Below are 13,577 nucleotides of genomic sequence, written 5' to 3'. Positions count from 1 at the left end.
GAACGGCACTTCAGTGCTTTAGTCCGTGGCCTTTCCTGCTGCCCTCCCTCCTGGAGGCAGAGGATGACCCGTCCCTTGTTTCTCCCACGCTCGCAAACCCAGGTCCTGCTCCTTTGGCCCCACTTTTCTTAGCAGACCCGGCATCATTTTCCAGGGTCGCCAGGAAACTTCTGCACTTGACCCATTGCTAAGTGCAGAGCACAGGGCAAGGGAAGGACAAATTTCTCAGCACCCACCACCTGGAACTTTCCTTCTCCGCAGCATGCTCCCGTTCCGGCTGTCTCTGGAGGTGCCCGCACAAGTCCTCCTTGTCCCAGCACCTCAGAGAATGTCCTTTTCACCCAGGTCCTGCTTACCGTCGTTCAACAAAACACACTGACAAAATTTTTCACGATGACAGTGGAGAGATATTAGAGCACGCTGCACAGGGAACCTGAGCCTGCCCCATCCCTGGAAGTGTTCCAGCCCAGGCTGGATGGGACTTGGAGCATCCAACCGGGGATGAAACACGGCTGCCCTCGCCGGTGCCTACCGCCGCCCACGAACCTGCCGCCCGCGCCCGGCACCGCCGAGCGCCCCGCCCTGTCCCCACAGCGGGAAGCGGCGCGGCGAGACGGCGCTGCGGGCGCGGGGCGGGGGTCCGGATCGCGGCGGAGGTCAGGCAACAGGATACACGCCTCTCTTGAAGCAAGGGGGCCTCTCGCCGCCATCTTTAGTGTGGCCTCGGCTAAGTTCCGGTCCTGGCGGCGCCGTCTTGAGTGTGGCGTCGGGGCTAACTTCCGGGCTTGGGTTGCCATCTTTAGTGTGGTCGTTCCGGTCCTGGCGGCGCCATCTTTACTGTTGGCTTGGCGGACTTCCGGGCCCTGGCCGCCATCTTTGTGTACGGACTTCGAGGACTTCCGGTCAGGGCGCCGCCATCTTTCTTTCTGGGCGGCCTGGCAGCACTTCCGGCCAGGGAGGGCGCCATCTTTGGGGGTGCGCCGTCCAAAACAGTCCGGTCGCTCTCTACTTCCGGTGCCCCGGTTTACTCGGAGAACGACCCTCGCTAATTTCTGCGCTTTCACCCCAAAAAATCTTCACGTTATTCCCCACACACACACCCCGGCAGAGACGGGAGACCACAGCTCCCGCCGTGCCGCCGGAGCCGGCCCTGAAGTCGAGCGGGGAACGCTGCAGCGGCACAGGAGCCACTGCGCACGCGTCGCCGTTTCTCCTCGCCCGGCCGCCCTTACTTACCACGTGATCGCCGGCGTCTCGCTAACGACTGCGCATGCGCCGGCGTCGCCACCTTGGCTGCCCCCCCACACCGCCCCACCACCCGCCTTCGCTTTTTTACTGCGCGCGCCTCGCCCGCTTTGCCGGGGCCCCTCCCTCACATTTCGCCGCTCCCCCTCCGCTGCCTTTTCGGCTCCCTAGGCTTCCCCCACCCACTTTTTGGGGTCCCCTTCTCACACTTTAGGGGTGACCCCCAAGTTACGGGGCGGAGGGCGGGGCGAGGAGGAAACCCCGGGGTGCCCAAGAAGGCTTGTTTTTCCCTTTCCTTTCACTTGGCATTTCATTATTGCCTTTTAAGTTTGCCCGCTTTTATTTTTTTTCTTTAATTTTCTTTTGTATTTTCTATTTCCTTCTTTATTCCCTTAATTTTTTATTCTCTTTATTTTTCATTTTCTTTTCTTTCTCGTTTGCTTTCTATTTTTTTAGTTCTTAGTCCTCCAGAGAGGAAGAAAGAACACTGCAGCTCCTCTGGGCCACAGAAAGGCACCCCTGTCCTTCCCTTAAACACAACGCCTGCAAGGAGTGTCCCAGAAGCCCGCTCTGCTCCTGCCAGGCACTGGGGCTCAGCCACAGGGGGGCTTTGCCAGTACCCAATGGAAATTAAAATTACGGCCTGGGCAGGAAATTAAAATTACAGTCCGGCAGGACCGCTCCTGGCCAAGGCCACCGGTCTGTGCAAGTCAGACCACTGACCACCCAGGGCGGGGATTTTCAGGGGCACGCTTCCAGCTTTTATTCTCCAGAAACTCCAGTTCCCTCTGGCACCACTTGCCAGAAAGTCTTCCCCTGTTGGAAGAGGTCACTTTAGTCTTTCGAGGGGCCAGACTGCCAAAGCCCAGCCAGTCCATTCCCACGAGGAAAGGTAGCTTGGTCTTGGACAGGATCCTGGGGGGGGGGGAGACACAAAATAAAAGTTTAATTTAAAACTTCCTGGAAGAGAAAGCAATTCAAACATAAGGCAGACAAGACTCGTGCAAAACTGAATTACATTGGACTTCAAAGGAGAATTATTTCCCTCTGCACCTCAGAGAATGCAATTTACACCCAGGTCCTGCTTACCATCGTCCAACAAAACACGCTGACAAAATTTTTCACGATGACAGTGGAGAGATATTAGAGCACGCTGCACAGGGAACCTGAGCCTGCCCCTGGATCCCCGGAAGTGTTCCAGCCCAGGCTGGATGGGACTTGGAGCATCCAACCGGGGATGAGAGTGGAAGGTGTCCCTGCCCACAGAAGGCAGGGTGGCCTTTGAAGGTCCCCTTCAAACCAAATCGCTCTGGGATTCCCCTCCAAAATAACTACCCAAGAGACACAGCAAGTAAAGCAGAGGGACTGCACTCCCAGCTTTTCTTACCTGCAGGCACACAGCACGTCGGACATAAAAGCCACAGGGTTAGTCCTGCCAGAGGTGTCCTGCACATCCACGGCAACCGAAGGGAAAGAGGGAGCCTGGGAACACGGAGTAAAAGACACTTTAATTAGGAGCACACCGAGCACTAGCCAGGTCATTCACACAGCTTCACTGTCCAGTCACACAAAAAGCACTCACCGAGGCCTCAGGTAGGATGGCTCCTGACGCTGACCAGGTGAATACCTCCCTGGAAGCCCGCTCCGCTCCTGCCAGGCACTGGGGCTCACCCAGGGGGGCTTTGCCAAGCATCCAAGGGAAATTACAATTACAGCCTGGGCAAAGGCGCTTCCCGCAGGACCGCTCCTGGCCAAGGCCACCGGTCTGTGCAAGTCAGACCACTGACCACCCGGGGCGGGGATTATCAGGGGCACGCTTCCAGCTTTTATTCTCCAGAAACTCCAGTTCCCTCTGGCACCGCTTGCCAGAAAGTCTGCCCCTGTTGGAAGAGGTCACTTTAGTCTTTCGAGGGGCCAGACTGCCAAAGCCCAGCCAGTCCATTCCCACGAGGAAAGGTAGCTTGGTCTTGGACAGGATCCTGGGGGGGGGAGACACAAAATAAAAGTTTAATTTAAAACTTCCGGGAAGAGAAAGCAATTCAAACATAAGGCAGACAAGACTCGTGCAAAACTGAATTACATTGGACTTCAAAGGAGAATTATTTCCCTCTGCACCTCAGAGAATGCAATTTTCACCCAGGTCCTGCTTACCATCGTCCAAAAAAACACACTGACAAAATTTTTCACGATGACAGTGGAGAGATATTAGAGCACGCTGCACAGGGAACCTGAGCCTGCCCCATCCCTGGAAGTGTTCCAGCCCAGGCTGGATGGGACTTGGAGCATCCAACCGGGGATGAGAGTGGAAGGTGTCCCTGCCCACAGAAGGCAGGGTGGCCTTTGAAGGTCCCCTTCAAACCAAATCGCTCTGGGATTCCCCTCCAAAATAACTACCCAAGAGACACAGCAAGCAAAGCAGAGGGACTGCACTCCCAGCTTTTCTTACCTGCCGGCACACAGCACGTCGGACATAAAAGCCACAGGGTTAGTCCTGCCAGAGGTGTCCGGCACATCCACGGCAACCGAAGGGAAAGAGGGAGCCTGGGAACACGGAGTAAAAGACACTTTAATTAGGAGTACACCGAGCACTAGCCAGGTCATTCACACAGCTTCACTGTCCAGTCACACAAAAAGCACTCACCGAGGTCTCGGGTAGGATGGCTCCTGACGCTGACCAGGTGAATACCTCCCTGGAAGCCCGCTCCGCTCCTGCCAGGCACTGGGGCTCACCCAGGGGGGCTTTGCCAAGCATCCAAGGGAAATTACAATTACAGCCTGGGCAAAGGCGCTTCCCGCAGGACCGCTCCTGGCCAAGGCCACCGGTCTGTGCAAGTCAGACCACTGACCACCCGGGGCGGGGATTATCAGGGGCACGCTTCCAGCTTTTATTCTCCAGAAACTCCAGTTCCCTCTGGCACCGCTTGCCAGAAAGTCTTCCCCTGTTGGAAGAGGTCACTTTAGTCTTTCGAGGGGCCAGACTGCCAAAGCCCAGCCAGTCCATTCCCACGAGGAAAGGTAGCTTGGTCTTGGACAGGATCCTGGGGGGGGGAGACACAAAATAAAAGTTTTATTTAAAACTTCCTGGAAGAGAAAGCAATTCAAACATAAGGCAGACAAGACTCGTGCAAAACTGAATTACATTGGACTTCAAAGGAGAATTATTTCCCTCTGCACCTCAGAGAATGCAATTTTCACCCAGGTCCTGCTTACCATCGTCCAACAAAACACGCTGACAAAATTTTTCACGATGACAGTGGAGAGATATTAGAGCACGCTGCACAGGGAACCTGAGCCTGCCCCATCCCTGGAAGTGTTCCAGCCCAGGCTGGATGGGACTTGGAGCATCCAACCGGGGATGAGAGTGGAAGGTGTCCCTGCCCACAGAAGGCAGGGTGGCCTTTGAAGGTCCCCTTCAAACCAAATCGCTCTGGGATTCCCCTCCAAAATAACTACCCAAGAGACACAGCAAGCAAAGCAGAGGGACTGCACTCCCAGCTTTTCTTACCTGCAGGCACACAGCACGTCGGACATAAAAGCCACAGGGTTAGTCCTGCCAGAGGTGTCCGGCACATCCACGGCAACCGAAGGGAAAGAGGGAGCCTGGGAACACGGAGTAAAAGACACTTTAATTAGGAGTACACCGAGCACTAGCCAGGTCATTCACACAGCTTCACTGTCCAGTCACACAAAAAGCACTCACCGAGGTCTCGGGTAGGATGGCTCCTGACGCTGACCAGGTGAATACCTCCCTGGAAGCCCGCTCCGCTCCTGCCAGGCACTGGGGCTCACCCAGGGGGGCTTTGCCAAGCATCCAAGGGAAATTACAATTACAGCCTGGGCAAAGGCACTTCCCACAGGACCGCTCCTGGCCAAGGCCACCGGTCTGTGCAAGTCAGACCACTGACCACCCGGGGCGGGGATTATCAGGGGCACGCTTCCAGCTTTTATTCTCCAGAAACTCCAGTTCCCTCTGGCACCGCTTGCCAGAAAGTCTGCCCCTGTTGGAAGAGGTCACTTTAGTCTTTCGAGGGGCCAGACTGCCAAAGCCCAGCCAGTCCATTCCCACGAGGAAAGGTAGCTTGGTCTTGGACAGGATCCTGGGGGGGGAGACACAAAATAAAAGTTTAATTTAAAACTTCCTGGAAGAGAAAGCAATTCAAACATAAGGCAGACAAGACTCGTGCAAAACTGAATTACATTGGACTTCAAAGGAGAATTATTTCCCTCTGCACCTCAGAGAATGCAATTTTCACCCAGGTCCTGCTTACCATCGTCCAACAAAACACGCTGACAAAATTTTTCACGATGACAGTGGAGAGATATTAGAGCACGCTGCACAGGGAACCTGAGCCTGCCCCATCCCTGGAAGTGTTCCAGCCCAGGCTGGATGGGACTTGGAGCATCCAACCGGGGATGAGAGTGGAAGGTGTCCCTGCCCACAGAAGGCAGGGTGGCCTTTGAAGGTCCCCTTCAAACCAAATCGCTCTGGGATTCCCCTCCAAAATAACTACCCAAGAGACACAGCAAGTAAAGCAGAGGGACTGCACTCCCAGCTTTTTTTACCTGCAGGCACACAGCACGTCGGACATAAAAGCCACAGGGTTAGTCCTGCCAGAGGTGTCCGGCACATCCACGGCAACCGAAGGGAAAGAGGGAGCCTGGGAACACGGAGTAAAAGACACTTTAATTAGGAGCACACCGAGCACTAGCCAGGTCATTCACACAGCTTCACTGTCCAGTCACACAAAAAGCACTCACCGAGGCCTCGGGTAGGATGGCTCCTGACGCTGACCAGGTGAATACCTCCCTGGAAGCCCGCTCCGCTCCTGCCAGGCACTGGGGCTCACCCAGGGGGGCTTTGCCAAGCATCCAAGGGAAATTACAATTACAGCCTGGGCAAAGGCGCTTCCCGCAGGACCGCTCCTGGCCAAGGCCACCGGTCTGTGCAAGTCAGACCACTGACCACCCGGGGCGGGGATTATCAGGGGCACGCTTCCAGCTTTTATTCTCCAGAAACTCCAGTTCCCTCTGGCACCGCTTGCCAGAAAGTCTGCCCCTGTTGGAAGAGGTCACTTTAGTCTTTCGAGGGGCCAGACTGCCAAAGCCCAGCCAGTCCATTCCCACGAGGAAAGGTAGCTTGGTCTTGGACAGGATCCTAGGGGGGGGGAGACACAAAATAAAAGTTTAATTTAAAACTTCCGGGAAGAGAAAGCAATTCAAACATAAGGCAGACAAGACTCGTGCAAAACTGAATTACATTGGACTTCAAAGGAGAATTATTTCCCTCTGCACCTCAGAGAATGCAATTTTCACCCAGGTCCTGCTTACCATCGTCCAACAAAACACGCTGACAAAATTTTTCACGATGACAGTGGAGAGATATTAGAGCACGCTGCACAGGGAACCTGAGCCTGCCCCATCCCTGGAAGTGTTCCAGCCCAGGCTGGATGGGACTTGGAGCATCCAACCGGGGATGAGAGTGGAAGGTGTCCCTGCCCACAGAAGGCAGGGTGGCCTTTGAAGGTCCCCTTCAAACCAAATCGCTCTGGGATTCCCCTCCAAAATAACTACCCAAGAGACACAGCAAGCAAAGCAGAGGGACTGCACTCCCAGCTTTTCTTACCTGCAGGCACACAGCACGTCGGACATAAAAGCCACAGGGTTAGTCCTGCCAGAGGTGTCCGGCACACACGTGGCAACCGAAGGGAAAGAGGGAGCCTGGGAACACGGAGTAAAAGACACTTTAATTAGGAGTACACCGAGCACTAGCCAGGTCATTCACACAGCTTCACTGTCCAGTCCCACAAAAAGCACTCACCGAGGTCTCAGGTAGGATGGCTCCTGACGCTGACCAGGTGAACACCTCCGTTTGCCCCGGGGATCAAGAATAACATCCCTGGGAAGAAGTCACCCCCAACAACAAAAAGGGAAAATTAGTGAAGCACGGGGTCCTCTTCTGACTAGATTGCCACCAGCATTCAATAGCAAATACCTTGACTATTCTGTTACAGACGAGAAAACCCTGTTCTCCCAAACAAACAGGGATGAGATTTATGGGCACGCCTGAAAATTTCCTGTGAGGAACATTTTGTAACTAAGGAGCAGGTGCTATCTTGAGTTGAAGGCATCAATTTGACAGACACTTAGTACAGCAAACTCTTCAGCAGAGGAATTAATTGCTACCTATTTGAACAGCAGGGGAGAGAAAATGACAGTCTAATAGAAGACAAGAAAAGCAGAACTGGAATCAGCAGACTTTTCTTCCATCTCTCCCGAGAAAGTCTAGTTTACCTGTTCTAATTCTGTGCCCTTTTCTACATGAAACTTAGACCAAGGCTGAAAAAACAACTAGAAAACACGGAGAGAAGCTTTTTAGAATTTCACAGGATTTTCCCAAACCAATCCCAGAAAAGCAGAACTCGGTAGAATGTACTCACCTCGAGGCATTTGGTCTTTTTTTCCATAAGCTTCGTCACCTGATTGAAAAAGCAGAGTAGACTTGGTATTTAGGCTCACAACAGGAAAACGTCATCTTCATTTCATAAAAGAAACTACATTAATTTGCACAGCTGCAGGCGTGTATCCAGACGTTAAAGTCTTTCAGCTTTTCAGAGGGTGAGAATGCCCTGCTAAGGAAGGCTGAAAAATGCTCGGAGCCTGCACAGGTCAAAGAGCCCCTTGATTTTGTCTGTGTTCCAGTCCCTGGCTAAAGAAACGGTACAACAAGCGCAGTTGTTCCTTGCCTTTTCCCTAAGAGGTTTGGCCAGGTGCTGGGCCAGCCCGGGCACTCCGGGGGAAGGCCGGCAGTGACCAAACACCGCCACTTTCCCACGGCAAGCGTCGCTTGCAAGAGCGCCCCCGAGCGCCGGGCCCTGCCTCACAGTCGCCGCCTGGCGGACACGGCCGGGAGCGGCACTGCAGCCGCGCGCGGCACTGCAGCCGCGCGCCCCCCCCCCCTTGGCGAGACCCGCGGCGCCTTTCGCGCGTACGGGCCTTTCTTCCCTAAAACCTGCCCTTGCCTAGGAAAAGCTGAGCAATTCACAGAGTTGCTGTTTCCAGCCCAGCTTCCCAAAGGATTTCTCTCTCCCGGCAGCACAGACAGGGTCCCCGAGGCAGCGCAGACCCTCCCCGCGGGGGAGGGTGGGGGGGCGCAATGCCAGGGCACATCCGAACCCGGCCCTGCGGCGGCACGCAGGTGCAAGTTTCTCCGCAGAGGCGAGAAACTTGCCTGTCGCTTCCCCTGCCTGCAGTCCCCGATGGCCGCCGGAGAGGCAGAAGAGCGGCCGCGCCCACCCGCCGCGCCCAGCTTACCCCGGGGACGATTTCCGTCGGATCTGCCGCCGTGGGTCGCTTCCTGGGGGGGGGGGGGGGGGGGAAGGCGGCGGCGCAGCTCCGACAGCATCTCCAGGGCACGGCGGGACCGACCGCGGCGGCGGCAGGGGCGGGAGCGGGGCCGGGAGCGGAGCGGAGCGGGGGCGGGAGCGGAGCGGAACGGGGCGGGCGGGCGGGCGGCGCGGTGTGGCGTGGCGTGGCGTGAGCGCCTGGGGTCCTCGGGCTCCGCAGCGCGCCGCGGCGCCGAGACGAGGCTGCCCTCGCCGGTGCCTGCCGCCGCCCACGAACCTGCCGCCCGCGCCCGGCGCCGCCGAGCGCCCCGCCCTGTCCCCACAGCGGGAAGCGGCGCGGCGAGACGGCGCTGCGGGCGCGGGGCGGGGGTCCGGGTCGCGGCGGAGGTCAGGCAACAGGATACACGCCTCTCTGAGGCAAGGGGGGGGGGGGGGGGGGGGGGGGGGGGGGGGGGCTCTCGCCGCCATCTTTAGTGTGGTCGTTCCGGTCCTGGCGGCGCCATCTTTACTGTTGGCTTGGCGGACTTCCGGGCTCTGGCCGCCATCTTTGTGTACGGACTTCGAGGACTTCCGGTCAGGGCGCCGCCATCTTTTTTTCTGGGCGGCCTGGCAGCACTTCCGGCCAGGGAGGGCGCCATCTTTGGGGGTGCGCCGTCCAAAACAGTCCGGTCGCTCTCTACTTCCGGTGCCCCGGTTTACTCGGAGAACGACCCTCGCTAATTTCTGCGCTTTCGCCCCAAAACATCTTCACGTTATTCCCCCCACACACACCCCGGCAGAGACGGGAGACCACAGCTCCCGCCGTGCCGCCGGAGCCGGCCCTGAAGTCGAGCGGGGAACGCTGCAGCGGCACAGGAGCCACTGCGCACGCGTCGCCGTTTCTCCTCGCCCGGCCGCCCTTACTTACCACGTGATCACCGGCGTCTCGCTAACGACTGCGCATGCGCCGGCGTCGCCACCTTGGCTACCGCCCCACCACCCGCCTTCGCTTTTTTACTGCGCGCGCCTCGCCCGCTTTGCCGGGGCCCCTTCCTCACATTTCGCCGCTCCCCCTCCGCTGCCTTTTCGGCTCCCTAGGCTTCCCCCACCCACCTTTTGGGGTCCCCTTCTCACACTTTAGGGGTGACCCCCAAGTTACGGGGCGGAGGGCGGGGCGAGGAGGAAACCCCGGGGTGCCCAAGAAGGCTTGTTTTTCCCTTTCCTTTCACTTGGCATTTTATTATTGCCTTTTAAGTTTGCCCGCTTTTATTTTTTTTCTTTAATTTTCTTTTGTATTTTCTATTTCCTTCTTTATTCTCTTAATTTTTTATTCTCTTTATTTTTCATTTTCTTTTCTTTCTCGTTTGCTTTCTATTTTTTTAGTTCTTAGTCCTCCAGAGAGGAAGAAAGAACACTGCAGCTCCTCTGGGCCACAGAAAGGCTCCCCTGTCCTTCCCTTAAACACAACGCCTGCAAGGAGTGTCCCGGAAGCCCGCTCCGCTCCTGCCAGGCACTGGGGCTCAGCCACAGGGGGGCTTTGCCAGCACCCAATGGAAATTAAAATTACAGCCTGGGCAGGAAATTAAAATTACAGTCCGGCAGGACCGCTCCTGGCCAAGGCCACCGGTCCGTGCAAGTCAGACCACTGACCACCCGGGGCGGGGATTTTCAGGGGCACGCTTCCAGCTTTTATTCTCCAGAAACTCCAGTTCTCTCTGGCACCGCTTGCCAGAAAGTCTGCCCCTGTTGGAAGAGGTCACTTTAGTCTTTCGAGGGGCCAGACTGCCAAAGCCCAGCCAGTCCATTCCCACGAGGAAAGGTAGCTTGGTCTTGGACAGGATCCTGGGGGGGGGGGAGACACAAAATAAAAGTTTAATTTAAAACTTCCTGGAAGAGAAAGCAATTCAAACATAAGGCAGACAAGACTCGTGCAAAACTGAATTACATTGGACTTCAAAGGAGAATTATTTCCCTCTGCACCTCAGAGAATGCAATTTTCACCTACGTCCTGCTTACCATCGTCCAACAAAACACACTGACAAAATTTTTCACGATGACAGTGGAGAGCTATTAAATGCACACTGCACAGGGAAGCTGAGGCTGCCCCATCCCTGGAAGTGTTCCAGCCCAGGCTGGATGGGACTTGGAGCATCCAACCGGGGATGAGAGTGGAAGGTGTCCCTGCCCACAGAAGGCAGGGTGGCCTTTGAAGGTCCCCTTCAAACCAAATCGCTCTGGGATTCCCCTCCAAAATAACTACCCAAGAAACACATCAAGCAAAGCAGAGGGACTGCAATCCCAGCTTTTCTTACCTGCAGGCATACAGCACGTCGGACATAAAAGCCACAGGGTTAGTCCTGCCAGAGGTGTCCGGCACATCCACGGCAACCGAAGGGAAAGAGGGAGCCTGGGAACACGGAGTAAGAGACACTTTAATTAGGAGTACACCGAGCACTAGCCAGGTCATTCTCACAGCTTCACTGTCCAGTCCCACAAAAAGCACTCACCGAGGCTTCAGGTAGGATGGTTCCTGACGCTGACCAGGTGAATACCTCCCTGGAAGCCCGCTCCGCTCCTGCCAGGCACTGGGGCTCACCCAGGGGGGCTTTGCCAAGCATCCAAGGGAAATTACAATTACAGCCTGGGCAAAGGCGCTTCCCGCAGGACCGCTCCTGGCCAAGGCCACCGGTCTGTGCAAGTCAGACCACTGACCACCCGGGGCAGGGATTATCGGGGGTAAGCTTCCAGCTTTTATTCTCCAGAAACTTCAGTCCTTCCTGGCACCCCTTGTTTCAGTCTTCCCCTGTTGGAAGAGGTCACTTAGTCTTTCGAGGGGCCAGATTGCCAAAGCCCGGCCAGTCCATTCCCTCCACACCTCCTTGTGCTCAGGGGCCGAGGGGTAGCGGCCTGCCCGGCACAGGTCCTGTTGCTCTCGCCTTCAGGCCATCTGTCCCAAGGCTGGAGTAATCCTGCCGTCAACCCGTGGCCATGAGTGGCACAGAAACCACGGGGCCAACAGCAACTCCAGGCAGCTGCAGGCAGATGTTATCCCTTCCCATCTTTTTGGGAGTCAGGGGGAAGGTGCCTTTCCCCATCCGGCAGCGGCAGTCATCCCCGCCACAGAGCCCGCTGCGATCCTGGGCCGCCTTGGATACAATTCCCCTGTCACAGCCCACCTCCTGCAGAAAAACGTTCGGGTTGAATGCGTTTTTTGTCGTCTTTTTTATCGTTAAATGTCGTTATTATTCTCTTGAAAGCCCGTGTAAGGCGACCACCCCCCACCCCGGCCGGTCGCCGCCACTGCCCTTCAGGCCCGGCCCGGCCAACGCCTCGCTCTGCGCAGGCGCCGCTTCCAAGCCCGCCCCGACCACCGGGTGCTGCCTCGCAGTCGCCGCCTGGCGGACACGGCCGGGAACGGCACTGCAGCCGCGCGCCCCCCCCCCCCCTTGCGAGACCCGCGGCGCCTTTCGCGAGGACGGGCCTTTCTTCCCTAAAACCTGCCCTTGCCTAGGAAAAGCTGAGCAATTCACAGAGTTGCTGTTTTTATCCCGGCTTCCCAAAGGACTTCTCTCTCCCGGCGGCGGCAGCGGCGGCAGCAGCAGCAGCAGCAACGCTCCCTGCAAAGCCCCGACCGAGGCTGGGAATGGACACACAACAAGCCAAGAACATTAACTCTTCCCCAAAACACATCCATAACAAACCAATTTAGAGTCACTTGTGTCTCATCCCCCCATGCAGGCACAGGCTTTGGGATTCCAAGGCAAACCCTGAGAGGCCCAGAGAGCAGCAACCCCTCAGCCCCAGCATGGCCTCCCCCGGGGTCCCCCAGCCAGGAACCAGCCCAGCCAGCCCCTGCTGTGCAGCACAACACATGGGGGGATGACTTTTGGGACCCCTCCCTGGCCACTGCAGAGCAATGCAGGCATCGGGGCCAGGTCCTGCCCGGCCCCCAGGCACTGCAGACAGTTCAGCCCCAGCAGCAGTGGGCTGTTCTGCCTCTTGCTCCCCTCTCATTTGGAACCAAATGGTGAGGAACAATGACCCAAACCTGAACCAAATTCACCCCAAAAACTGGCCCACTCGGGAAGCCACTCGGGAAGCCACTCCCAGTCTTTCTTTTCCAGCCTTTTCTGCCCAGCACCGCAGTGGTCGAAAAGGAAACCAGAAAAACAGGAAAAAAAAAAAAAAGAACAAAACAAATAAATCGCACCATGCCAACTCCCAGCTCCTCCCGCTAAGCCCAGGCAGACCCCGTCAGCCGCCAGGCCCCGAGAGCTGCAGCCCCCGCGCCCCGCCGCGGCTTCCCCACCCTCGGGCAGCAGCCTGGCCCGGACGGGTCGCAGGGATGGTGTGAAGGCCATCGTTCCGCTTCAGCGGAGCACCTGCGCGTGCGCGCCCTTCTTTGCAGTGCCGCTTTCAGTCACCAGGTGTCACCCGCGAGTCACCGCGCACACGCACTACCCGAGTTCGCCGCCAGGCGGCAGCAGCGGTTCCCGCCCCAGCGGGGGGGGCAGCGAGAGGGGACCGGAAAATCCTCCCAACACACAGAGAGCCCTTTCTGTTGCCACCAGAGCGGTCACATTTTGTCACATTTTTGAGCCCTCTGTGGTTTAATTTAGATATACAAAAGTTATATTTGTATTTAGAATTTCTTATATTCTAGGATCCTGTATATAATACAATATATACAGGGCTTTATTTTGAAATCAATTTATATGTAAATTAATATTATTTTTCAATATATAGCAAAAGAGCAACAAGGCCGATGAAGGGACTTAAACGCAAGTCCTACAAGGAGAGGTTGAGGGATCTGAGGTTGTTTAGCCTGGAAAAGAGGAGGCTCAGGGGAGAACTCATCACTCTCTACAACTCCTTGAAAGGAGGTTGTAGCCAGGTGGGGGTTGTCTCTTCTCCCAGGCACCTATCGGTAAGACAAGAGAGCATCGTCTTAAGCTCTGGCGGGGAGGTTTAGGTTAGATATAGGAAGAAATTCTTTACAGAGGGGGTAAT

General features: G+C 56.3%; 1 long non-coding RNA gene across 5 annotated transcripts; it reads left to right on the top strand.

Moving 5' to 3' along the window:
• The first annotated feature begins 317 nt into the window (after positions 1 to 317).
• LOC127482137 (uncharacterized) lies at positions 318 to 10,986 on the top strand. 5 transcript variants are annotated; one of them, XR_007908447.1, is made up of 4 exons: positions 318 to 345; positions 5,503 to 5,613; positions 6,675 to 6,922; positions 10,934 to 10,986. It is a non-coding gene; the product is annotated as an uncharacterized LOC127482137 (long non-coding RNA). The 5 variants fall into 5 exon arrangements; XR_007908445.1 differs by lacking the exon at positions 5,503 to 5,613 and adding an exon at positions 4,445 to 4,555; XR_007908448.1 differs by lacking the exon at positions 318 to 345 and adding an exon at positions 2,169 to 2,323.
• The last annotated feature ends 2,591 nt before the right edge of the window (positions 10,987 to 13,577 follow it).

This window comes from Manacus candei, unplaced genomic scaffold (assembly GCF_025592945.1).
Source record: "Manacus candei isolate 608988 ecotype Guabito, Panama unplaced genomic scaffold, ASM2559294v1 h1tg000086l, whole genome shotgun sequence".
Lineage (NCBI taxonomy): Eukaryota > Metazoa > Chordata > Aves > Passeriformes > Pipridae > Manacus > Manacus candei.
Note: the sequence above shows the minus strand (reverse complement) of the source record. Positions and strands in the feature narration are given on the sequence as shown.